Source organism: Polyodon spathula, chromosome 22, assembly GCF_017654505.1.
Source record: "Polyodon spathula isolate WHYD16114869_AA chromosome 22, ASM1765450v1, whole genome shotgun sequence".
NCBI lineage: Eukaryota > Metazoa > Chordata > Actinopteri > Acipenseriformes > Polyodontidae > Polyodon > Polyodon spathula.
In genome coordinates, this window is record NC_054555.1 from 7,067,862 (window position 1) to 7,093,405 (window position 25,544).

General features: G+C 37.4%; 1 long non-coding RNA gene across 2 annotated transcripts; it reads left to right on the forward strand.

Annotated features, from left to right (window-relative positions):
• The first annotated feature begins 4,997 nt into the window (after positions 1-4,997).
• Positions 4,998-24,646, forward strand: LOC121296904. 2 transcript variants are annotated; one of them, XR_005947114.1, is made up of 4 exons: positions 4,998-5,184; positions 18,555-18,595; positions 21,712-21,816; positions 23,519-24,646. It is a non-coding gene; the product is annotated as an uncharacterized LOC121296904 (long non-coding RNA). The 2 variants fall into 2 exon arrangements; XR_005947113.1 differs by lacking the exon at positions 23,519-24,646 and having other exon boundaries at positions 21,712-23,502.
• The last annotated feature ends 898 nt before the right edge of the window (positions 24,647-25,544 follow it).

The following is a 25,544-nucleotide window of genomic DNA, read 5'->3' on the forward strand; positions in this document are numbered from 1 at the left end:
CCCTCCACCTCTGCCTGTGTTGCACCTCAGCATTATTTCTGTCCAGTCAAAATGTCTGGATCAATGAAACATATCCCTCTCAGGAAACCTACAATAACCAGCCTCAATAGTGACACCGTTTTTAAATTACCTGCAAGCACCCATTCTATGTATTATTTAATTACACTACCTGTATCCACCTCCCCCAGACATTTTATCAACAAATAAAAACACACAGCAGTCAAATTCCTTCTCAGTTATATTGAAGGTTATAACTTCAACCAGTTTATCCACCCGCATTTCTGTTAACTTTTTGACTATTATTCTCTTCTGGGCCTCACACTGGATGCTGAAGCTCTGTTTGTCCCTGTACTGAGGCTACAATGAGTCATCTGGCTTAGCAGTGCAGTGAAAGGTCAGGTAGGGAACATGGAAAAAAAGAAGTATGTGTGTGTGTGTGTGTGTGTGCGTGTGTGTGTTTGATCTCAGTCTAAAAGAAGTCCTTTTCTAAACCACTCTTTTTGTAGTTCATTCAAAACTCTCTGTGGTTTGAATAGCGAAGAGGGACTGTAGGGGAATTCCAGGCTCACACAGCTGCCCAATGTCTCTGCCTAGCCAATGAAATAATAACAGGAATCGAGTCCAACAGTGCACTGCTGTCCAGAAATGAATAATCCTGACTCACTGTTCTATACAGTATATAGCGGTACACTGTGTGGATGACCCTGTGAAACAAAGAGCCATGTGATTATTGGGTTTACAGTTTTGAGTTACATTGAGGGGCAGCCATGAGGCTGGTATTATTAGGGAAAAGGGTTTTTAGAAAGCTGAAATGCAGTTTATTTAACAACCAATAAATACCAAACTTTTTTAAATTTACCACAAAAAAAATAAATAAACTGTATTTAAATAATTTGTAATGAATTTCCTCCCAGAGGCTGATGAGCTAATAATACTGACATCAGCCTAAGGCATGTGCTTACTTATCCTCTACAGACCTTATTCTTTAATTGAATGGTATTACGCTCATTTTGAACCGTGAAGTTAGCGTTTCGTGTCCAGCACTTGCCTCTCTATTCAGTTCAATAGACTAAGATGCCAAGCCATTATATTAAGTTTTGTGAATAGGGCCACTAACATTTTTTTTTTTTTTTTTTTTAATTTACCAAAACGAACAAGAACTGTTGTAAAGATAACTGATGATTTAGTTATCTTAATTACTCAATAAAATGTTGTTGTATAAACGTTATGCTCTCACACCATGCTGAGCGCAGCATATCTCAGACCTCCCACGTGTTTGTAAAATAATGTATCTGTGGCCAGAGCTGAGGCCTGCAGGCCTGTCTTTGTTATGGCCTACTCATGTTTCCCATGAACTTGATCAGTCTGAGCTGTCAGCCTGTGGTCCAGACCCCTCCCCCTGTCACACTGTGTGTATCTGTGCTTCACTCTGGACGGGTGGTGGTGGTGTGCGGCCTGCTATTTTTAGCCCTTTTTCCTCTCCATTCACAGCACACAATGAGGGGTGATGAGCTTTATGGGTCTTGCCTTTCACTGTCCACCTCTCCAGTGGTCAGTGGTTCTATTTTAATCACTTTTGTCTGCTATTCTTTAGGGTGTACAGAGCGAGGTGCTAAACGCAGTGCTATTTTTGCATTGCAGACAGCTGATGTAGCCCAGCCTTTCACATAGTCTTTCTTGTTTTGTTTAATAACCACCCCCCCAACCCTGCAGTTACCGGAAGCTCTTTCCTAATTTAGAAACTTTCCGGCTGCTTTCACTCTTACTTATTTGTTACTTTGTTTTTTCCTACAGATCTTTCTTTTTTTTTTTAAGTTGTTATTTTAGTTTTGTAATCGAAAACGCTTTTATTAATTCATTTCTTGCAAAAAAAAATAAAATAAAAAATACTGATTTAACACAGTTGTCTTTCCACACAACAGTAATAAAATTACACCAATCTTAAAAGTCTCTGGATGTCTAACAGCAAGGTTTGTACAGAGTAATGTTGGTAAGCATAATATACAGTACTTTGAATCAGTAACCAGTGTATAGCACTGGGAGATTACACTGAATGTATAGATAAATGACAGTTTCAGTAGCAAATGTTTAAAGATGTTGTTTGACCTGTCTCTGTGCAAAAAAATATATTCATTTACATTGGGACTGAAAGCACTTTTGCTTGTTTTGTTTGTTTTTTAAGGCTAATGCAAATGAGTGTATGCAATTCATAGTGGTGGAGACAATACTCTTTCCTTCTAATAAACACATTTTCCAAATCCTTAAAATAGCCACTGTGATACAATTATTTGGCAAATGGCCAATTACCCAACCCTTTAGTCATCCCACTTCATTCTCTGAGATTCCTAAAAAGTATATGAACTACATTATCAGCCTTTGGACCACATTAAACTTAAAATAACCCTTGATAATATTACGTGACAAGGGTATTTTTATTATAAAAACAGCTGGATTAACTCCCCCCGCCCCAACCCTCCCAACCCTCCCAACCCTCCCAACCCTACACACAGACAACTAGAAATAACCCTTAGATTAGATTAATAACACAAAACCCATCAGAAACTCTTGCTTTAAATGGTGTGATATTAGCCTGTGTCTGTTTTTGTGAATAAAGCAGACAGTGATAACTTAATGAACACCTTTAATGAAGCTTAACCTTGGAACATTCTGTTTTCAATATTCCAGTCTCCCCTTCAAACTAGTGTAACTAATCTCTAAACTGCATCATGTGAAAGGTAGATGCAGTAGTCTTTGCAGTCCAATGGCATTTCAACACATCATATCACTTTCATTTAGGAATCCATTATAGGTGATTATATATTTGAAATATGCAATAATGTATTCATATAACACTCTGTAGCAAAAACCATTTCAAAAGTGTTCCCACAATACCATTGCAGGGTCACTGTCACTCGTCCCTTTTGAGCATTCAGTTCACAAAGTGAATTTATCAACGAGGAAGGAAGGAGTGAAGGAAGGAAGGGGTTAATCTGAATGCTACCCTTCTCTTTCATGCTACGAATAGATGAGGGACCATGGGTTTGTTCTGAATGTAGGCTCTTCAACATGGGAATTGATGTTCTTGCAATTACCAGTGCCAAGTGGCACTCTGAAACATCTTTTAAAATCTCTAGCCTTATTTTCCTTAAAATGGTTTGCGGCAGAGCTTTCTCCTGCTGTAATTTGTATTTCACAGAACATTAGGAGAAACACTGTTAGCTTCATTATTACAAATAATTGTGTAACATTTTGATTACACTTTTAGCTCCCTTTTTCCATGATGTTATAGTTTTGTTACAAGAGGGAAAGTGGAACCATTTTCTTAAAAAGTGTTTTTTTTTTTTTTTTTTTTTTGTGCGTGTTATTCCCAGTATAGAAAACTTTCAAATAGGTGGGACTTACACAGGATGTGTCTAGGAAATGTTTTTCCTGTTGTTAAATGTTTCAAAGGCCGTTTTGTCCTGGCTTCAGCTTTACTTCAGGACCATAGCCGAGGAGACCAGGTCGCTTTAAATGAGCCGATCGTCTCAAAGGCTTTGTGATGAGCATTGCAACATTTCTATCGGCTCCACATAAAAGCTGCTAGTCTCCAGCTCCTTCATAAATAAAGGCAGTTATCAAATAATACTGGCTATTTGGTCTGGTGAATGCTGCTGATATATAGGGCGTGTATTTCTGTGCCATGTTTAAAGCAGTATAAGCTGACCAATGGTTTGTAATAGGATGGCATAATTGTGTGAACTAGTAAATACCAACTTTGCTGTTCTTTCTTCTACAGCCTTGTACGAATAGGACAAGCTTTCTGTTAAGACAGACCATGGAGGAAACAAGAGCTAACTGGTAAAAAGAAAGGCTAGCAGTACAGCAAGATTGACACATACAATAGTTATTAAATACTGTACTGTATATTGAATCAAAATATTAAAGCACACCATCTAGTCTCTGTGGTGTAACAATGGTGGTTTACCCAGGAAGGCTCAGTTTTAAATATCTACTGTATCTACAGTGCCTGTCTATCTCTAGTGCTTAACACTGCAGTGTTTGTTTTCATGGTAGTCAAAGTACTGTACATTACACACACAGAGTATACACACCCACGCACACACATCAACCACACACATATACTGTATACAAAACACTCACCTGCACACACACACACACACACACACACACACACACACACATATAAAAGATTCAGGGGAACCACACATTACAGCTTCAGTCAGCTTTTTTGTACATTTAAAAAATCATTTTCAATTATTATCGTTTCTTAATCCAATACAGACCAAAGAATTGCTGAATGCATAGAAATGTAGTTATGTAATATATAATGCCATCATTTGAAATTCATGCTATGCAAGTACATGTACATTATAGTACATTTTCATTTCCTCTTGATGAATTACTGTTGACTATAATGAAGTGTGAAATATAAAACCCTTATAAAAATTTGCCATAGTAAAATCATAGCAAAGTGTTATAAAGCATTGTGAATGCAGGGTAAAACATAGGTAAGCATGACAAAGAACAGTTATGGTGAAGCATATTAATAAATATGGCAAACAGGGTAAACTATGGTAAGTGCATAGTAAGGGAATAGATGCTAATTTCATATTAAAAAAAAAAAAGGTTTGCTTTAATAAAAAAATATCAATGGCAAGTCATTGGTTAGTTCTTACATGAGGAGTTTATCTTTGTGTTTTCATGTGTTTGTTATGTGCTAGCCAGCCTATTAGAACATGAGTGAGCTGTGAACAATGATACCCAATTTAACTATTTAATAACTATCACGTACAGACAATGTCTATTTTTAGAGACTCTTGTGCCTAAAAATATATCTTTCTTTTCTATTTCTATGTCTGTGTCATCCTGTTATTTGTCTCTCTCTCTGCTGATAAATGTAGTTGAGTTGGTTTTGAAGTATGTGGAAACTGTGACAAAAGATGTTTTGCAGCGAATGCTTCCTGTGTCAGAAGCAGCCGAGTGTCTCGAGAAACCACAGCCACTAGAGCTGCTATCGTATCGGTGACGCTGCAGTGCCGTGGAAAAAGACTGTCGTGGAAAAAACGTTTTCTTTACACTGTGAGGAAGTTTATTCTTCCGAACAAAAGTGACTATTTACTACTAACCAGAAAGGATATTTTTTTCCTGTTGAGGACTTTCCCTTCAAAAGAGAGACAAATGGTGAGACCACATTTTGAACTAATACAGTATTTCTTCAGCTATTAGTGCTATCTCAGGGGGTTCAACTGTAACACAAACAAATCTTCTATTGTTTCAATCCAATCTATGTGTACAAAAGGCAGCTTTGGCTATAAGAGGTATACAACAACTGTTAGCATTCAAAACTAAAAATGATTGGTGACGACAAGGACCCTTATCAAAGTGCTGGGTCATTTATTTTGTTTTAATGTGGTTTTCTGGTTATACCTTTAAGAAACAACTGGTTTTGACTTCTTGAGCAAAGTTTAGTTATCCCTATGTGTCAAATTAATGCGTTCCCTTTTTCTAGATATATTTTCATGAGTACATTAGAAAATTTACGAACAAGAGCAGGCCATTCGGCCCATCTAACCTTGTCCAGTTCCTAGTAGCTGGTTGATCTCAGAACTTTGTCAAACTGGGTCTAAAAGGATCAAAGTGTTTCTGTATTTCTGTTCAACCATAAGTTACATTATGTACTAACAGAAGCATGCCACAAATGTGTCACAATATCTATTTTCACATTGGTGAATTGAATGGTACCGTGAATTATGCGTTAATGACATTTCTATATGACAAGCAGAGTGGAGGCGGTTGCTTTATTTCCAAAAAGTTATGTATTTCTGACTCAATTCCATAAGGTTTACTCAACTAACAAATATAGCACAGATATGACACTGCTGTGTTGGAACAGACTGTTTCACCCACGCTTGCACATGTACAAACTCAGAAAGTCCAGCAATCCTGAGATTTTCCTAAAGAAATTCTAATAAGCACACTCCTACATACAGTATTTGTGCAATGCTGGCTCTTCCAGGTATAATAATAACCAGTGTTAACAAATCAGTCTTATGTCAGAGTTGCATGGGTCTGGTGGCTGCAAGGTGACTCTTAGTTGAAGGTTAAAATAATTTGTATATCCATATAACAGTTTAGCATAGTAAAAGTATGGCAAAGTGTAGCAAAGCATAGTTCAGGTAAGGCACAGAGAGATGGTAAAGCATATTGAAACCATGGTAGATGCATACTATAACCATGGGAAAAGTGCAAAATGACAGTGCATATATACAAACTATTTTAAGGATCAGTCCTTAGAAATACATTGACTGTGTCACAAATAATTGAGTACTCTGTCACCTCTGATTTGTATATCTTAAATACATTTGACACCCTATTGTAAGAAACCCTGTCATATATTTGTGTCACCCCTTTAAGAATTATTCAGCTTTACGCTTATTGTGTATAACTGTTGTCCCTTTAAGGGTGACCTCAAGTGTTTATTGGTGCTCTGTTTAGTTGTCAGGACTGTGGAAAGAAGGCCTGACCTTGATGTTTGTATCTTTGCGTCTTGCAAATTAACTGTTTAATTTGAAAATGCAGTACAGCTATGGCCAAAGTTTTGCATCACCTAGAATTTTAGGATTCATAATTCAATATGTTAACGTAACATTATGCAGCAGGTTTCATTCGACTGTATGAAGCTAAATTAATTAATTCTATAGGGTGATGCCAAACTTTTGGCCAGAGCTGTATGTTTGTGAGTGGCTGTTTATTGAGCTAGCTGGACAAATGAGGGTTTAGCCCAGAAGTCCCTTACACTGTGCTGTAACTGAACATGGATGTGAGCATCTTTTTCTTTGCTTTCATTTTCCTTGATGATCCCTGAATTCAACCCAACTATTTCCTCGGAGCTTTTGAACTCCCAAAGCAGCATTTTCTTTGAACATTTATAAACATAAAGGTCAGATTGTATACTCAGCAACCTTGAGATCAAAACAGACTGAAAACAGAAGCACTACACATTGTATCCTATCTATAGGACAGCATGAGAGAGATATGATCATATTGAGCAGTGATTCATATAGCATGACACTTCAAACAGCTCCTGTTGCCCAGCAGATCTGATACTGTAAGACACCAACTGCCAAACTAGCAGATTCCAGTCACTTTCGTACTTGGGTCCATGGCATCCTAGCAGGGCTTTGCTGCTGTCAACCAAGTTTTTGTTGTGCATAAATGGCCAGTATGTGTGCTTGGCCTATTATACATCATCACAACCTTTACAACCAACCAAATTGCTCAATTGTCGTAGGATATGATATGATACATGACAGATCTTCTGTAGTGTATGAAAAGGAATAAGTTTAAGTTGAAACCAGAAAGCATTTGATCGCTATGGCAACCGTGGAGAGCAAAGTAAAAACCCAATGCCAAGATGTATTCACTTATACAAGCAAAAGAAAGTAAACAGAACATGATCTTTTTTTTTTCCCCCTAAAGTAATGGTGTATAATACAGATTATTTGGTTTTCAGTGCAGTGAACTTGGAGGTAAACATTACAAATTCTAAAATAAACGACTCGACAGGCCTGATCTTTGTTTATCTGAATTTTCAATGTTTACCCTACATTCACTACACTTAAAACTGTCACAGAATTACCCTTCTTTCTGTAAGAATACTACCAGTAAGAAGTTATAAGTATATCCCGGAAAAAACCTGAACATAACCCACAATTTCAGATTCACTTAATCTTGCCTAATATTTCAATCAAAAATCTATTTCTGGAAAGTATATATATATATACACACACACACACACACACACACACACACACACACACACATATATATATATATATACATATATATATATATGATATATAGGTCCTATTTATATATATATATATCCCCCGTAGGGGAAAAAAGATGTATTTGGTTTGAAGAAAGTGAAAATTTCCTGAACAAAATGAAATTGTGGGTTATCAGGTTTTCTAGGTCAACCCTCAAAACATAATGATGCTACTTAGGGTGCAAATACAGCATTTCATGGGTTCATATTATTATTATTATTATTATTATTATTATTATTATTATTATTATTATTATTACTATTGTGTATGCTGGAGACCTCTGTGGAATAAGTTTTGGTGATTTCAGCCCAATTTCCAGTGGACATCAGATCAAAACCATGACTGACTCTATAGCCCATTGTTCAACAGAACAACAGATCAACAACAATGCTAGTCCTAAAGTTGCACTGCTTTGTATTTCCACTGCTAATAGACGCACAGGAAGCATGCAACAGCTTGCATTGAAAGAAACAAAACCACAAAAAGATTTGAGTTCTAATACTGATGGTGTTTAGTACAAATAGATTTGGTGATATGTCAATTTTAACATGCATACATATATATATATGTATATATGTATTATTTATATATATATATATATATATATATATATATATATATATATATATATATATATATATATATATATATATAAAACTAGAGATATCTAGGTATTATTATTTAATACATTTCTTGCTAATGTCAACAGCAAAAAATAACGAGTCAGTTAGATATCGGTTTCTTTTGTCAGTTAAAAAAAAAAAAAAAAAAATTGCCAAACATTCCGCTTTGCTATTTTCATCACCCACCTTAAAATAATATAGGTCTTGTAAAGTGGGAGTTTGCAAGTAAATACAAATGGCAGGACAGAAAAAAGAGTGACATTTAGAGGAGCAGAATGTGCAGGGAAATTAGATTTGCATATGTGTACTTTAAATGAACTGTTCAGATTATCGCTTGTGAAGAGAAAGTGGGTGGCCAAGACATGTTGTTTGTATTGTGCTATTTACACCCAAGCCCACATACTTGCTATTTATGTTAAACAGTACAGTTTCTTTAATCAACTAATATTTTCCCATCCCACCCCCAGTATTACAATCTAGATATGTGTTACATGATCTGTTCTACAGTATAAAACCACCACATTGGAGCATTATAGTGTCAACCACTTCTGTACCTGGGGTTAATGGTTTTCCATCATGACCCATGTGGAACATACAGTAAGTATAGGTATATGTTTTATAATAGATAGGGTGACACATATAAAATGTATTATGTCTTATGTGTACAAGCTTAGGCTTTTATTCGGGGTGGGATTATTGAATAATCGCTCTCTCATCAGATCACTTCCTTGTATGTCATATAAATCTCAGGTGAACTCACCTGGGCATTGCCGTCGCAATGCTACAACTGCGCTGCTGATTCCCAAAACAGACCCCGTTTTTATTTCTGCAGTCTGTGCTTCCCCGTGCGTCGCCAAAGCTTTTGCGTACTACATTGTTACATTTTTCTGTGCTTTGGTTGGGAGAAACTTTCTCCATTGTTTTGTTTGGGGGGCTCGCCATTCCTCTCTAGACTTTACAACAGCGCTTATGTTCAGCTTTGCTCTGTGCTCTGTTGTGCTTTTACTTGTTTGGACAGTCCTGAGCCTGTCGGCCCCTCTGACCCATCCAGGCTTCAGAATTGGTAGCAACACATTCATTCTTACTGAGGTGTGTCATTGCCACCACGTCCCCTACTCCCTAAGAGATTGTTCTGTCTACATTAATTATGGCAGCATGGATTCATGACATCATCTTGTTGTGGATTGCAATACTTCCCTATGCAATTTTGGTAACAAATTGTCTTACAAAATTAGAAATTGTAGGAATTCTGCTATCTGTCCAACGCTTTGCCCTCCATTTCTGAGTGAGCTCCAATAACGGCACCCATAGTGATAGACGGACTGAGCGGTGAGATTAGTCCATAATTATAAATAAATAAATAGAAAAATAAATAATATATTATTATAACTTTGGAGGGTTTGGGTCTACCGTATTCATTCAAATTTAAGACTCACTTTTTAAACAAATTTCTTCTTCTAAAAAATGTCCTGCTTCTGAAATTCGAATATAGTGGTGTGTGTATTAATCGACAACAAAAGATATGAATACCCGAGTACACAAACAGCAACGGTCTGGCTGCAGGGAAAAGACGAACAAAACGTCACTGCCGAATCTCCAGTCATCCATGACATACAGATAGCCGTTTTCAAAGAAGAGGCATTAGCTTCCTGAGGAATTCGAAGAAAAGCTTTTATAATTTCAGCGTTTGGTTATTAAACTCCGTTCTAATAAACAATACCAGCTTGGACAGATCGGAAAAGCTGATCAGACCCCCATATTTTTAGACATGCCAAGCAGCACCACAGTTCACAAAAAGGGACAAAAACAGGTGTGAGTACTCTGGGGGACCAGGTATCTCCAGACCAGAGTGCGATGGCTTCTTCTGATAATTTCTCCCTGAAAAGTTAGGGAACATCACAACCTGAAACATCCTTACCACCGAGAAAAAATGGGTGTCAAAAATAATGCTGCTATCTTTATAAAAAAATCATCAGATAATTAGATTAACAACATCTGTGATTAAGATAACTGATGGTTTTTGGCATTGACACAGTTGTGTAATCCTACATATATTTATTGACATATACACACAATAAACTGTACAGCAGAAATTATATTTCGCTCAGGATCATAACTTCCAAAAGTAGGCTGTAATTTACAATAATTACCTCTGTATTTGGCACAGCCCCCAAACCATATCATTTGACTGTATTCACTAAACAACAGTGTATTATTACAGGCAACACACAGAAAAAAGACAGTACATGCCTGGGATATGCAAATGAAAAGGGGGAAACAAGTCTATTTAACCACTGGGCTGGAAAAGCAGCCCATAACTGTCATGTGTTTCAAAACACATTTCCAGGAACATTTGACAGCTCCGACTCCCTTGAAATGTACCTTTATTTCCTTTCCAGACATAAAATTCTTTTTGTTAGCCTGCATACTCCAGTTGTTTAAGCAAGACAGCTGATTTAGACAGATAAAAACAGTTCTCATGAGGTGGGCACCTTTCCCTTTTGTTGCTGTGCTCACGTACTGTACAGGTGAAAATGAGACATAACACTATTTATAAGATACGGAAAAGCAGTCTCCGTGAACAAGACTCCTGGTTATATTCCTGTAATCTATACTTGGAAGAGTGAGCGTCAGTCGAGTTTCAGTACAATGTAATAACCCTCTATGAATGCTTTTAGACTTAATAGATTTTTTTTTTCTAAGCAATACAGGAGGCAGCCAGTTGCTGTGCTCTGAACAGGTGTTTACATTGCAAGAGGAATGGGTTTTTTTCTTCTGTCACTTGTCAGCCCTTGAGTCACTTTCACCACAAACCCCAATTTCACAAAATTCCTCATTAGTACCCAGCAGGACTGTGGTACAAGTGGTAAGCCACTCATCAAACCACAAAAATCTCAGGGATGCTATCACTTCGGTAAGGACTGCACTGAATCTTTGCTCTATATTGTAACGTTATTGAGTTTATTTCAACTACCTACATAGTTTTCAAAATACTTTGTAGAGTCACTTACTCAGTGAGTGCAGTTGATGTAGAAAAAAAAACACTCTGGTCACTGGTAAGTTATTATGTTTTACTGTAAAATAGAAATGATTTACTTTTCCAGAATACAGGAATGATGAAACTTCCAGTAGGGGTTCCTCCTTCCAGTTTTACACATGGTCGGTCCTGAGGAACTTGGAGCCAGTCCAGCCCAGGGCTGCACAGGGAGAGGCTTAGTTGGGATTCCAGCCCTGTATTTCATCGTTTTTTTTTCATTAGTGCTTTTACTCTAACCACTAATCTACACTGCCTGGGTGATGGGTTATACTTGGACACAAACAGCCCCAAACTCTGACTCTCCTGGAATTAATTTTTGATGTGTAACTGGTCTACACTACATATATAAATGGCAGAGCATACCAAAAAGTTTCTTAGCAGATGCCACGTTTTTATGTTTTCTGGTGAGCTGCAGGTGGGGAAGGGGGGACCTAGAATTTGAGACTCAGAGAAGCAACGATTTGGGCCACAGGATATTCCACTGGCCAGCAAGATCAATTTAAATGTGGCATATCTTCTTCATTTATGTGGCTTCCCCAATGCCAAGTAAAAAGTGGACCGCTGTCATTATTATTATACGGAGGTATTTCTGTTAAAGAAGAGTTCCCATGGCAACAGAAGATAGCTGTGGTTACAGATAGTTTTGCAGTAATACAAAGACATCAGGAGCAACCTAAATTGCTCTTCCCAATCCGCTAGGAATCCACGGGTCTAACATCTGCAGAAGATTGGAAAAGTTTAATGACCTTAAGAAGATGAAGATGCCACTCCTTCATTTTTAGTTCTAAGTAGGACAAACAGACCAGATGGAAATTAGAAAGGTAGAACAGGCACTGTGAATATCTGTGGTCCTCCACAAACATTTCTTGCATTTAATGGTGTACTTTTTTTTAATGAAAATGTAGACAAACAAAGGCAAACTGAGCCCATCTGAAGCAACTTATTAAGATTCATCACTCCATACCGCAACCAAAACAACTTTACAAAATTAGTTTCCATAGCAACTTAAGACCTAGCATGTTTGGTGTACTTTGTTCCTTAAGGGGTTAAATATATTCTAAAATATACCTCAAGGGAGGGTGAAAACAGGTTTTCCAATTGTTAATATAACCATTCAACATGTTAAAGAGCTTAACTATAGTACTGTGTATTACAAATAGATTATATACACATCTATATCAACACCTTCCCAGAGAAGACTGCATTTTGTATCTGACAATGCTGGTAATGTAATCAGGAACATAATAAAGATGTACACTTGCCCCATGTTTTCCAAAAGATAAAAAAATAAAATAGAGACAAAAACGCTGGAGGGATTGGCACTAAATAAATGTCAGAATCGATGACTTAGAATTGCAGATGTTTTTTAAAAAATAAGACAGAGGATGATATCATTTTGAAATGTGGTTATGCTTTTTTCAAAACATTTTGGTAGTTTAGGCTGATGTCTTAAATGCTTGTTAACATTTTTAAAATATAATTTGAAAGTATAGTAATTTACTTTGTGACCCTGTCATGAAACAGATGGTGCTTGTGATTCAGCCACTCATGTATGGCATGACTTTAAGTAACACTGAAACCCAACTGTTCTTGGCACTGTTGTGACACCACTGAGCAAAAAAGACTTGGAGAGAATATTCATTTTTCGTAAGGCAACAGACATCTCAAAAAGTTTCTGTTTATAGGGCCTGTCAGGTTCTTAAAGCACCACGGTAGATTATTACCAGTTTACTGTCTCTCAGTTGCTCCAATTTCAGTAAAAAAAAAAATACTGTGATGTGTTCTCAGTGCAGCTAAACCATGCAGTACCATCTGTTTATTTAAGCAATACTGCTCGACAATTGCCACATGCATTGCCAGATCCATTGTTCTGGTAGATCTTTTTAATTTATTTGTAGTGTAAAGAATATACACTATTTATTTAGGGAATTTACACAATTCAATACATACAGGACAGTAAAGTGTGTTGGAAGCACTGGATGGGACCACAGGGTTGGGGACTGGTAACCCCATATCAGTGTCTTCTTTAGTGTAAAATTTAGCATTGCCCTTTTTTAAAATTAATACAGCTCCCCTAGAGGTAAATGGGAAAACAGAATTAATTAAAGATTTAGGGATTAAGGGATTTTTCAAAACTCGTTAGGGACTGTTCCTTTACTGTTGACCTAATTCCCGGATAGCATATTATATATATATATATAATATATATATCTATATATAATATGTATATATATATATATATCACTATATATCTATGTAACACACACACCTTGTGCTATATTTTAAATATAGTGTTCAGGGTTTTTTCAACACATCATTTTGTGCAGTGAACAAAATCCACACATATATGTTATGTATTGGGAGTTGGAGGGATGCTATATCTAGTTTGAATATCCATTTGTATGAAACCAATTTGTTTGTATTGTGTAATGGAGTTATAAGGTACCCATCTACTATCCTGAAATGTGATATATATGTAAATTACCTAACAATTCCATCTGGTATTATAGTAGGTGAATGTGTATCTTTGAAGGTTAATTCAAAACCAAGTGGTTGTTTTTCAAGGTTTTGTTAGAAGCAAAGCATCCTATGTGATGTCCATAGACTTCCATTTGAGTGGTAAACGTTGTTTTTTGTTGCTGCTGCAGTTTCCTCGTGTTTTTAGTTTTTTAGGAGCTGTGTTGTGCGAATAAGTCCATCCTAAATTGCACAGACAAGATGTGAGGCGAGATGACAGGAACCCTCTGTGGGTTCAGAGTGCAGTTTAAACATAAGGCTGGCAGAGACCAGAACTCCTAGAATCAAACAATCGAACCACTGCTGCAGAACTATGGTTTATTTTTAAAAGGCCATTTAATTGAAGAAATAGTTGAACCACATTGTCATTCAACATAGTAAATCAATCATATTTAGGGTAGCGCTGAATTTGTGAGACGGATAGCTCATTAAAATCCTTAGACCGATACATTTATATGTAATTCTAGTAAGTATGCTAAAAAGATATTGGACATAAATAATTTTTAATTATTTCTGGGTACAGATTGTTATTCAGCACACTTTTTTTCATAGACCTTTCTTTTTTTTTTATTCGGCGGGTACAAAGTCAGTTGCGATCTGGCTGTGCTGTCTAAAGATGTTATTGTGCCAATCAGTGTGTTATTAATATCAGGTTAATAGCCGGACAGTTTTCATGCTACTAGCGTCCTGCTGTTATTAGCTTAGGTGTAGAATCAGTCCTTCATTTCAGTTGAAACAATAATCTTCTGGGTTTATTTTTAAAAACATTATTAGAAACTGAATAGCTGCTTTGAAGGTTTTATAGCTTCAATATATTTTAGACTTTCAAGTTTATTTAAATACCACAGAAAATGTTGTCTTTTCTTTGTGCCCCATTGATTTCAGGCAGGAACATATTCAACATGTGGTTTATTTTTAAATTCCAACAATAAGATTTGAAACTCACAAATGAACTTAGAAAAGCAGATCGTTTGTGAAATTAAATTGGAATCATTAATTGCATGAAATAGCAATTGACTATTAATCCTTAAAGTAAAATACAAGATAAAGCCTCTTATTAAACTACTGTTTCCTTGGGGCCTGTTTATATACCATAGAACAGATAAATCAAAAAGCAGGATAAAACATCAAAGTGTTCAGAAACACAATTGAATGAGGCAGTGAATCCTAGACGAACGGGGCAGCAATTCTGATAAAACATTAAACACATCAGCCCTCCGTAGAAACACACAAGAACTGATCAGCTTCACCGACATGCCATTCGAAATTCTTCAGCAGCTACCTGTACCTGTGCAGCGGGCCAGTGTAGCTTGTCCCAATGTCCACTTGACTTTACTGTACATCTGAGGAAACTGAGTATGACTGTTTCTCCTGTTTTTAGAGCTGCCAAAACAACATGGCATGGATGAAGAGAGGGGCGTTTTGGGGGACAGTGGTCAGAAAATATTGTTTTCTGTCCCCGCAGTTTAAAGGTTTAACACACATGTTTAACCATCATAGAAAACAATGGGCAACCCCTTCTAAAGTGGGAAAGCTCTATAGTGGTATAGTTCTTCTAAAATGGTGTTTTGAAAAGCCATACTGGGTAAGCACTACCACTGTGAGCAAACACTCACTAAACAAGAGAATGTGAAACAACATTCAAAAACAGTACTCCATCCGGTTTTGATCCATTTCCTACTCGAGTTGCTGTACCTGACCATAAACAGCTAAATCCTTTAACATATTAAATCAATGCTGTATTTTTTCCCAGATTTGTTGTATTTTTGCCTGAATGAGCCCTTAAAAATCCAATCTGCCACAAGAAGTCTCCGTGTTCCCCCAGTTACAGTTCTTTTCACCATTCCAGTTGTGACAGCTGAAAGAAGAGCCTTCATTAGAGCTTAGCTGGTGTGGGTTCACACACGCTGAAGCTGTTGTTGTAGTGTAGCGAACATCTACGTGCTTTTAGTACTTTAGTACTGTAATACTACACTAATTGAACACAGTGTAGTATAAAACACATAACAAGTGTATCCATGAAAAGGTGATGGGGGGGGGGGGGGGGGGGGGGGGGGGGTTGGAGCAGTAATTATAAGTATTAAGAAAATTGATTAAAAAACCTTTCTACTCCATTAATGTTGCTGTTTAAAAAAAAACAAAAATGTGCTGAAGGCAGGGCGTTATTTTCAAATGGAGCTTGCGCCCTCTATGGGTTACTAAAGGTTTTGCTTCTAAATGTGCACAAGCTTTAACTTCTTCAAAAAGCTGGCGTTATTGTGACAAATGTTATTTGCCTGAAAGTTCTGGAAAACATACCATTAGTAGCTGCATTGAATACCCATACCCGCGGCAGCTGTGGATACAAACACGAGATGGTTCTTCCAGGAAGAAAAGCTGTCAACTACAAGTAGCTATGTGGTAAAAAATGTGTTATGCAAACCACTACTCTGTTTAAAACATGAACTAATCAGCATTGGGAAATTGATTAAAATCTGTATGTTAAGTTTTCTTCAGTGTCCTCCTGGTGAGATAAAACCAGGCATTCGCTTTTCATTTGGATTTGATGCTTTTTTAAATTATGAATATGGCTTTATTTCTTCTGGAAAGGTCTCAGAGAATGGTCTCATGGGTTAGAAGTGGCAGTGGCAAGTGTGGTGACCTAGAGGTGCTGCAGCAAAGTTTTTGTTGTCAGGAGCCAGCATGAAACAAACAAACCAAAAAAAAATAAATAAACACATTCCTGTTATTTGCTATACTGTATCTAGCACTTACCAGGCTTTGGGAGCATCTGTGGTAGATTCAGACCGGAGACAGCCACCAATGGAATGAAATGAATGATTTATTGAATTGACAGATAAACATGCCTGTAAATAATTGCATTGTTATTGAAATTTGGCCTACAGCCTTGCCCACTGGATCTCGTTAGCCACCCCTCTGCTGGTAAAACTATGATGAATGCAACATAGTAGTTCAAAACTAATGCCAGCGGGCAGGACAAGTGGCCTTGGGCCACCTGCCCCTAGACAAGGCAGCTGCAAGGTGGAAATCAGAATGTATTCCTGATTTTATTATTACTATTGATTTGTGCTAACACGAACTTGTGTAGAAAATATTGATGTCATTTCACGTTTAGACTGACCGGTTCTGAATACAGTTATGCTATACGATGGAAATGCACATTGTTTCGAAATGCTAAAACAAGCTTAAATTCTTAGAAGTCTTTTCAAAGTGGCAGGTTTTGCCAAACTGGTAATTAGAGTCACCTTAATTACATTGCATGTATACAAATGCACAAAATTGACAGCAAATTGCTACAGAGTAGATGATGCTTACTGTACCCAAACTACTTGATTACCGAGATTGTAACAAGTCCTCTCTGTCCAATTTCTAATTAAATAGTGAATTCTATTAATATGGAGACAGATTCCAATGTTCATTTTAGTGCTGGACCAGTGGTTCCTGTTTTTTTTTTTTTTTTTTTCAGTTAACTGACCAGAAAGATAACTGAATTATCTCTCTAGGGAGGAAGGCAAACTAAAGGTTCTCATTAGACACAGAACCACTATTAACCCTTAGCAGTCCATTTATTCACGCTTGTCAGGTGCGTCAGGTCTAAAAGGCAGAGCAGGTTTAAAAGGCACTGCATGGCAAAAGGACACTCAGTACTGCAACTCCAGTCAAGCCCCACCCCTTGTTCTCTGTATTTTTCACATTCCTCTTCATAGTCATGCATACTGATAAATCCTCTCCTGATCACTCGTTTTATCACCAAACTCCTCAATGTGATGTGATCCAAGTCGTTATTTTATTACTATAAATCTCGAAAAGCTCCTCAAATATCCCTAATATTCTTTGATGCGGAAGCAGCTATCTTTTTTGTTTGTGTCTGTGTTATCTCTGTGGTGCAAGGGCTATGTGTATTGCTTTTTTTCGGCATCTCTCGGCTATCAGTCTCATTCGGCCATTGAAAGGTTTTCTTGGCTTTTTCCGGAGAAAAAATGACTGGAGACCTTGATGATGTCAGACAGGGTCCGAAATTGGACTGGAAAGGGAAAATTGTAATGTCGGACCTGATCCGACATAGGACCTCAAAGGGTTAATGGAAGGTCTTGTATTCTTTGCAGCGTGACACTGCTGAACTCATGTGCAGTTAGTGCAATATGTATTATTTACTGCAGATGTAATGGGGACTAACAGAGGTGTTGCTGAGAAACTATCATTCAATTGTAACACTAATAAATAATATTTTGTCAATTATTTTATTATTTGAAAGTTTGACTGAACACCCCTTGCTTTTTTGTCCATTAATCTGGACAATTCACTTGCTCCTGCCTCCTGATAAAAGTACAGATACACAATGGGGATACATGACAAATCATCCCTGCGGGACGATTGACTGAGATTGTTATGCCTGTACTCAAACACTGATTATTTTTTAGTTGACCACAAAGCTTTTTATTTTTTTATTTTATTTTACAAAAATAAATTTACATTTATTTTTTTATGTACTGTAAGTAGCCATTTACTTATGATTGAATTCTGTGCTTTCTTTTTGTTTTGCAGATTAAACACTGCCGTTGCAAAGAGAGGTTCTGATTTTAAAGGTTGGTCAAGTCAATATAAAAAACTATATTATAGAAAAAAACCCTCAAAATTATAGTGTAAAAAAAACAAAACTAGTAACACTACAGCAAATCCTAATCTGCAGCAGGTTATGAAATATTATACATACAGTATGGTACTTATTCTTAGACTTTGAGGTATGGGTTGCACTGTGTATTGAATTTGCTTTATTTCCCTAGTGCATATATATCTACATGTATTGATAGATACATTGATTTAATAATTTTCACATATGTAGCTTTATTCCTGCAGTATATTGTCACTTTATCAACTGGCTAAATGTACTAACCATGGACTCAGTGTTGCCTTGGAAACAGTAATGATTCTCTCCTTGAACCCCCAGCATGCTCTCTGATTTCTGCTGCATGCTATATGTGGAAATGAGCATGTAATGGAAACATTATTAAATAAAATTGATGTAAATGAGCAGTGATTGAAATGAATCCTGTCAGAAAGATTCAATCAGCCATTACTTTTCTTTCTTTTTTTTTTAGGCTATTTATAGCCCAGCCTTCTCATCGAAACATATCAGGTCTATAGACCTCTCAGTCAAATGCTAAACCCACCAAATTGATTGAATGTGACTCCACAAAAAAAAAAAAAAAAAAGTTACTTTTTAAGTATTTACAGAGCATACGTGTAAAAGTTTTGATTGCAGTTTAGAACTTGCTCCAAAAAGTCAAACTCACACAGGTGACCCATTTAAACACAGTTCTCTCTGCAAGCTATCACAGTTAGACCAGCTTTCAGTGGAAAGTAGGACTAACTCATCGAACTAAATAACATGCTCAGTTTCTTCACTTTTTTATCATTTTTGGATCACAACGCATTAGTCATGCCAATGCTGTCCCCTGCACCTCAATCAAAATTAAATGTTTTGCATTTACAGCAACCACCCCAGTTGCTGTTTTACTCACAGGAGAACACAGTTTTAACTCCAGACACCACATCGCCAGCCGGGGTGTGATTGTGACATGGCCAGTGGCAGCTGAGCTGGCTTGGGGGTGTTTAACTCATGTAAAAAGACCCAGGGTCCCTAATTCAATTACAATACATAGATGAATTAGAAGCCTTGTAAAATGGCTCAAATCAAAAACAGCTCCTGCTAACAGTTTGGCATTCTGCTATCATTTACTACTATCATCATTCGTTTCATAGGCTGTTTGACATGCAGATGACTTGATTTAAAAAAAATATATATACAGCAGTGTAGATATAATGTGTGCGTTTGCATTTTTCCTCGACGAAGTCATACCAAGGCAGGCAATATGCATCGGGGAAGCAGACAGCTCACAAAGCCATAATTCAACCCACGTAGCTTTGCTTTGACATTTCTACCAATGCTTTTAGAACTGTAATAGCAACATTTATTTTCTCATTTCATATAAATAGTGTCAATTCTTTGCATGGGCTAAACATCAGGTGAGCATTTGTATCAGGGTTAGTTTTGAGTACTTAAAATGTCTGTTACCCTATCTGGCAAGTATTACACCAATGAATAAATGCAGAATGACTAGTGTGGGCATTTGTTGCCCTTTATACCCCAGTACCCCAGTTACTAAAGATTTTAATAGCTAAGCCAAGCAAACACATGGTGGTACTAGTATATTCAGTGAGCGAATTCAAACGTCAGGCAACAACCTGGCATTACACATTATGCTGGATGTGTACAGTGTGTGAATATGTGTGCTGGCCCTCAACCACTTTATTTCTCTGCTGTAGTAAATGTGAAAGCTCTTGAACAAAGTTAGACAACATTAGCGCTTTGCTCCAAATGTGCCCTTTTTTAATAGCTAGAGCCAATTAAAATGCATAGTATAGAAATAGTAAATGGCAAAATTACTTTACAGATTTACTTTAAAAGGGGTCTAAAGTAATTATTAATTAATTACACTGTTAGAGTTGTTCTAGTGAATGATATAATTCCATAAATATTTTCCTGTTGTGCTCTTTCATTGGCTATATAGCACAGGGTTAATTTAAAACCAAATATGTGGGACTTTCTGTAAAACATAGTTAATGGAAATGCATGACACGATTTGTGGAAATATTTTGATGAAGAGAGTTATTTTGCTTGTATCATTTTCCTCTGGTTGTGCCTCATGTGTCAGGGCCTCATAAATTTGTTTTAAAATCAAACAACCTTGTGCTGGTTGTAAGAAACAACCTCTGGGTAAAAAATAATAACCTTTTTCCTAATAAGGTTTTAACACACGTACAATACATACTGTACACAAACCCATTCATGTGATTGAACTGTAGCCCTACAAACTCAAGCTTTGAGTACACGTTTTATTGTCCCCTAGTGACAGCATAGTGACATGTAATTGTTTTAAAAACCAGAAAATGGCTTTTCCAATTGCGATGAATCTGGGAGAGTATGGATGGGGTCCTGCTTGTTTGTCCAACCAACTGTCTGTATAGCAACATTTTTATATAATTCAACTTTCTAAGGATTTGCTTCAACTTCTCAAAGGATGTTTATCCAGTCAGGTTAGGTACAGAAATTGAGGAAAACTGTCAAGAATCACTGACTCAGTCCAAAACGTATTCAATGAGTGACATTACTTTATAGCCTACCCTTTCATTGGCTGAGAGTGTTTTACATTAAACAATTTTAATGTCATAATAAGGAAATTAATGCTGCAGATAAACACAAACAATTCTTACTCCCTTCTGGTACAAACTGAAGGCATATTTAGCTGCAGATGATTGGTTATATAATTATAATATATCATGCTAAGAGCTTTCAACAGTTGTGACACATATTAATAAGCACTTGTTAATACGCACTTATTAATAAGTGTCAGGAGATTAATTGATAGCACATATGACCTAACACCTGATTAAATTTCAGTGGTATGTGATGATCACTTTTCATATGAACTGTATTAATCCAATGCTTATTCATGTGGACTGATTGATTATATTAAACATTCATCTGGCATTAAATTGCACTGAACCTTTCATATTACAGTTCAGTACATCCCAGCTTTTGTCGACTGAGCCCCCATTAGTCTGGGAGCTGTGAGCTCCCTTGGCCTTTCACCAGCTACTACTCTGCACATTGTGAATCTGTCTTTCTTTCTTCGTTCAGTGTTGACAGGTTAGTAAAGAACGCTGTGCCTGGCTCGGGGCAGTCAGGATGGATGGATGGTAGAAGCACAAAATAAATTCACAAGAACTTCCAGCGAGATCTCCAGTGAGTCATCAAATCTCCAGGGAGCAGGGACGTCATATGGAAATGTTAAACAGTCCTTCAGGCATATTAATCAGAGCCTAACATGGTCTTGGACAATTACCCTCCCTTAACTTTGTTTACAGTATTTTAACACCCATTTGATTTTATAATGCTACCATGGCTGGTATTGGGACCAGCCTCCCTGTGGACTGCAGACAACTGCTCATCTCAGCCACCTTTAGGGAGCAGATGGACACTTTGTAGAGGCCATATTCCCCACAGTTACACAGCAAATATCTGCTGTGGGGGAATCATAACAATACAATTTACCAGGAATAACTAACTCTTGTCAGCTTTGTGCTGTACATAAACATTGCCAATTGCATTTCATATTTGCTTCTTTCAATTAACACCATTAAGGAAATGTTAAAGGTTGTACAGAAAACAACGAATGCGGAACAATCTAAATTTAATTACCATCATGGGTCAAGGATTGTACTGTATTAATCTATACCTGATAAATATTGCACACCGTTTTTCATAGTTTCTAAAATTAGGCTAAGAATCACTGTTGTTCCCCTCGTCACTCAAAATAACTGAACCTAACTAAGAGACACTTCTATAAATTGGTGGTCTTTGTCCATGGAGCTCATCATGGGTGGTTAGAAGATATTGCCCTGTCCTGGGAAGGTGTGTGGTCTGAGAAGAGGCAGCCTGATTGCTTCTTGGGTTCCTGCCTTTTAGTCTGGTTGTTAGGAAGCTTAGAGATGACAGGGTCCTAGCCACTTTCATTCCACCACTCCCTCCCTCCCCCACACACACATGACTAATTAAGGGACTAATGTCCAAACTATAGGGTCACTTGACCTCTCCCAGCTGCAACTCCAAACAGCTGTCTTAGAGAGTGACCTTTTCTTACTTTCTCCCTCTGAGTCTGGCACCAAAGGAAATGCACTGAAGAGACACACATGCACTGCTTCATGCATGGTTTTCACAAACAAATGCCATGACAGTAACGTTATTTAGATTCACAGCTGTCTAGATCAATGGAACAGACCTGCTAATGCGTCACTGACACCCTATTAACGTCACCTGTAATACGCAATCATTACATTTTGGAAATTGTATTATGAAGGCTGTGAATAGTAATCACATGGTTTCGATGCACATTGATCTTGCACAATGTATAATATTGATAATGTAGGTAGTGAAGAGGGGATAACTCATTTCAAGCTCTTAGTAAAAGTTAATTATGATCCCCTGTCATACTGTAGTTTCTGATTTCGCTCATCTGCTCATTAACACTTTTTTAAAAAATAAAACTCAATATGGCAGTAATTAGTTATGTATTTGTGCTTGAGCAAAGGCACTGAAACAATCACACACTAGAGGGTGTGAAATGAATTAGTTCTATTAAGAATTGTGGATTACAATGTAGTGAAACACATTAGTGCTAATATTAAAGCAACTTGCCCTTGTAAGATTCCTAAACGTTTGTACTTGTTTCCAACAGATACAAATCAAAACAAAATTATATTTAGCACAGTATGTCATGAATTTCCCAGCTTGATGCATCCACTCATTCACTGATATCAAAGTGGCAGATGAGGGAATTTGAAGAGTTTTTTTTTTTTTTTTTGATTACATAACAAAACCACATTGAGCATGTTGGAAACTAAAATAAACTAAAATTCTGCTATTTTCTCTCTCTCTGTCTCTGGAGGTGTGAATCCCTTTAGAAGTCAATGAATAGGTAATGAAGTGGACAGGTTGTAATTATTGCAATAGAAGACAGAGCAGCAGGATGTGAACGAGAGAGGAAAAGCCCTGTCTGGCGTGGGCCGAGGGACGACTTCCCTGCACTCCAAGCGATTCCTCTGCTCCAATTTTACATCACAAATTGAACCAGTGACTCTCTCTTAACCATAGAGCACAAGACTATTAACCAATTAAACAACCAATCCTGCCATCTACACCCGCTTCATCAGTGTGACTCCCCTGACATGTCTGGAGCTAATCATCTGGCAACAAGGACCGTCACACAGCTCATGCACAGATGATTGTGAATACCGCTATTCTCAATCCAGTGCTTGCTACGTGTTGCTGAATTGTGCGTTACAATTTAAATCTCACTTTATCCCATGTGACCCACACAGTGCAAGTCTTAAATGGTTTCCCATGATCCCCTCCCTCATTTTCTTAGTGACCCCAGAGTGTTAATTACCATCCACCCTCTGTCACCATTAAGTGCATGGCATTGCCACCTGCCAGCCATTACAGTATGAGCAGTATACATTGTACTACTCATCTAGCCTTATTAAAAAAAACACCTCTTTGAGATTGGCCTTTCAAATTGTGCTGCTGTACACAGTTTTATTATTGGCTTTTATTCCACGCGTATGTCACCTCGAGGGTTGAATCCCTTTGTAAGACCCAACGGTGGAATATACCTCCAGCTGGGAGAATCACTTAGTAAAACAACAGAGGACAACTTTTCATTATTAACAAGTACAATTCCACATGCTGCAGTTCATGAATTATTTAAGGTTGAGTTCTCTTGCCAGACAGAAAGAAAAAAAAAAACACCACCACCCTGCCTTTTCATGGCAAACTGCTTGCTTTTCATCACTTCTCTTTATCACAACTCCGACGAGAACAAACAAAACTTTCAATCTAACAAGCATACAACTGAGGAAGAAAAACATGCCCCCCCCACCCCCCCAATTTTGACAGGTTTGGAAAAGTAGGAGGCAGTACGTTTAAGTGGTTGAAGAAAAGGCCCCAGTTCAAATCCCAGCTCAGCCGCTGAAACACATTGTGTGACCAGAGCAAGTCACTTAACCTCCTTGTGCTCGGTCTTTCGGGTGAGACGTTGTTGTAAGTGACTCTGCAGCTGATGCATAGTTCTTACACCCTAGACTCTGTAAGTCGCCTTGGATAAAGATGTCTGCTAAATAACTTCGAAGCTGGCAACCAAGTGGTTTTAGATCAGGGAGCAACTGTGAAGAGCACAAAGTGTGAAGTTAATAAAGTTATCACAACACAGATGAAAAGAGTTGCCCTCTATTGTTTATTTCTACATCCTCAGTTCCTAGTGGCTGTAGTGCTGGGTGAGTCATGCGAGTGAGGTTCGAACCCTATTGCCACCATATTGAACCTTGGCTCACAGGAAGCGTTGCATTGGCCTTTGCACTGCTCTTACGGAGGAAACCTCAGGGTTTAGAAGCTTAGCAACATCGGTCACCGAACATGATTTCTTTTCTTGTGCCTTATGAGCAAAATCTGTATCTTTCAGTTTTTTGGGTTTTTTTTAAGACAAAATCTTACATTTCAAAACTGTAATACAAGTGGACTCTCAGTACATTAAAGAATAGTTTTGAGAAAAACGACTCAAATTCAATGTAGATTTGGAATTCATATTTACAGCAGGACTCGGTAGGACTGTTAATAGCCCCTGAGACCCATCAGGCACCGTTTTATTCTCCTGCTGCTGAGATTCCTAAAATAGGCATTTGAGCTGTTAAAGAGACCCTGTAATGAAATCAGCCCTGATACTGTCAAACCTGGGGGATAAGTGGTTGAACCTGGGCAATCACAGCCAACAGCAATAGATACACTACAAACGATTTGCTCCTTGGCATACATACGCAGCTTTGTCTAAAAGATACAAATCTTCATGTATTTGAAGAGTAAGATGCCTCCAGCGAAATGATCTTGATTTATTGTTTTTGCTCTGCTTTGTCAGCTGA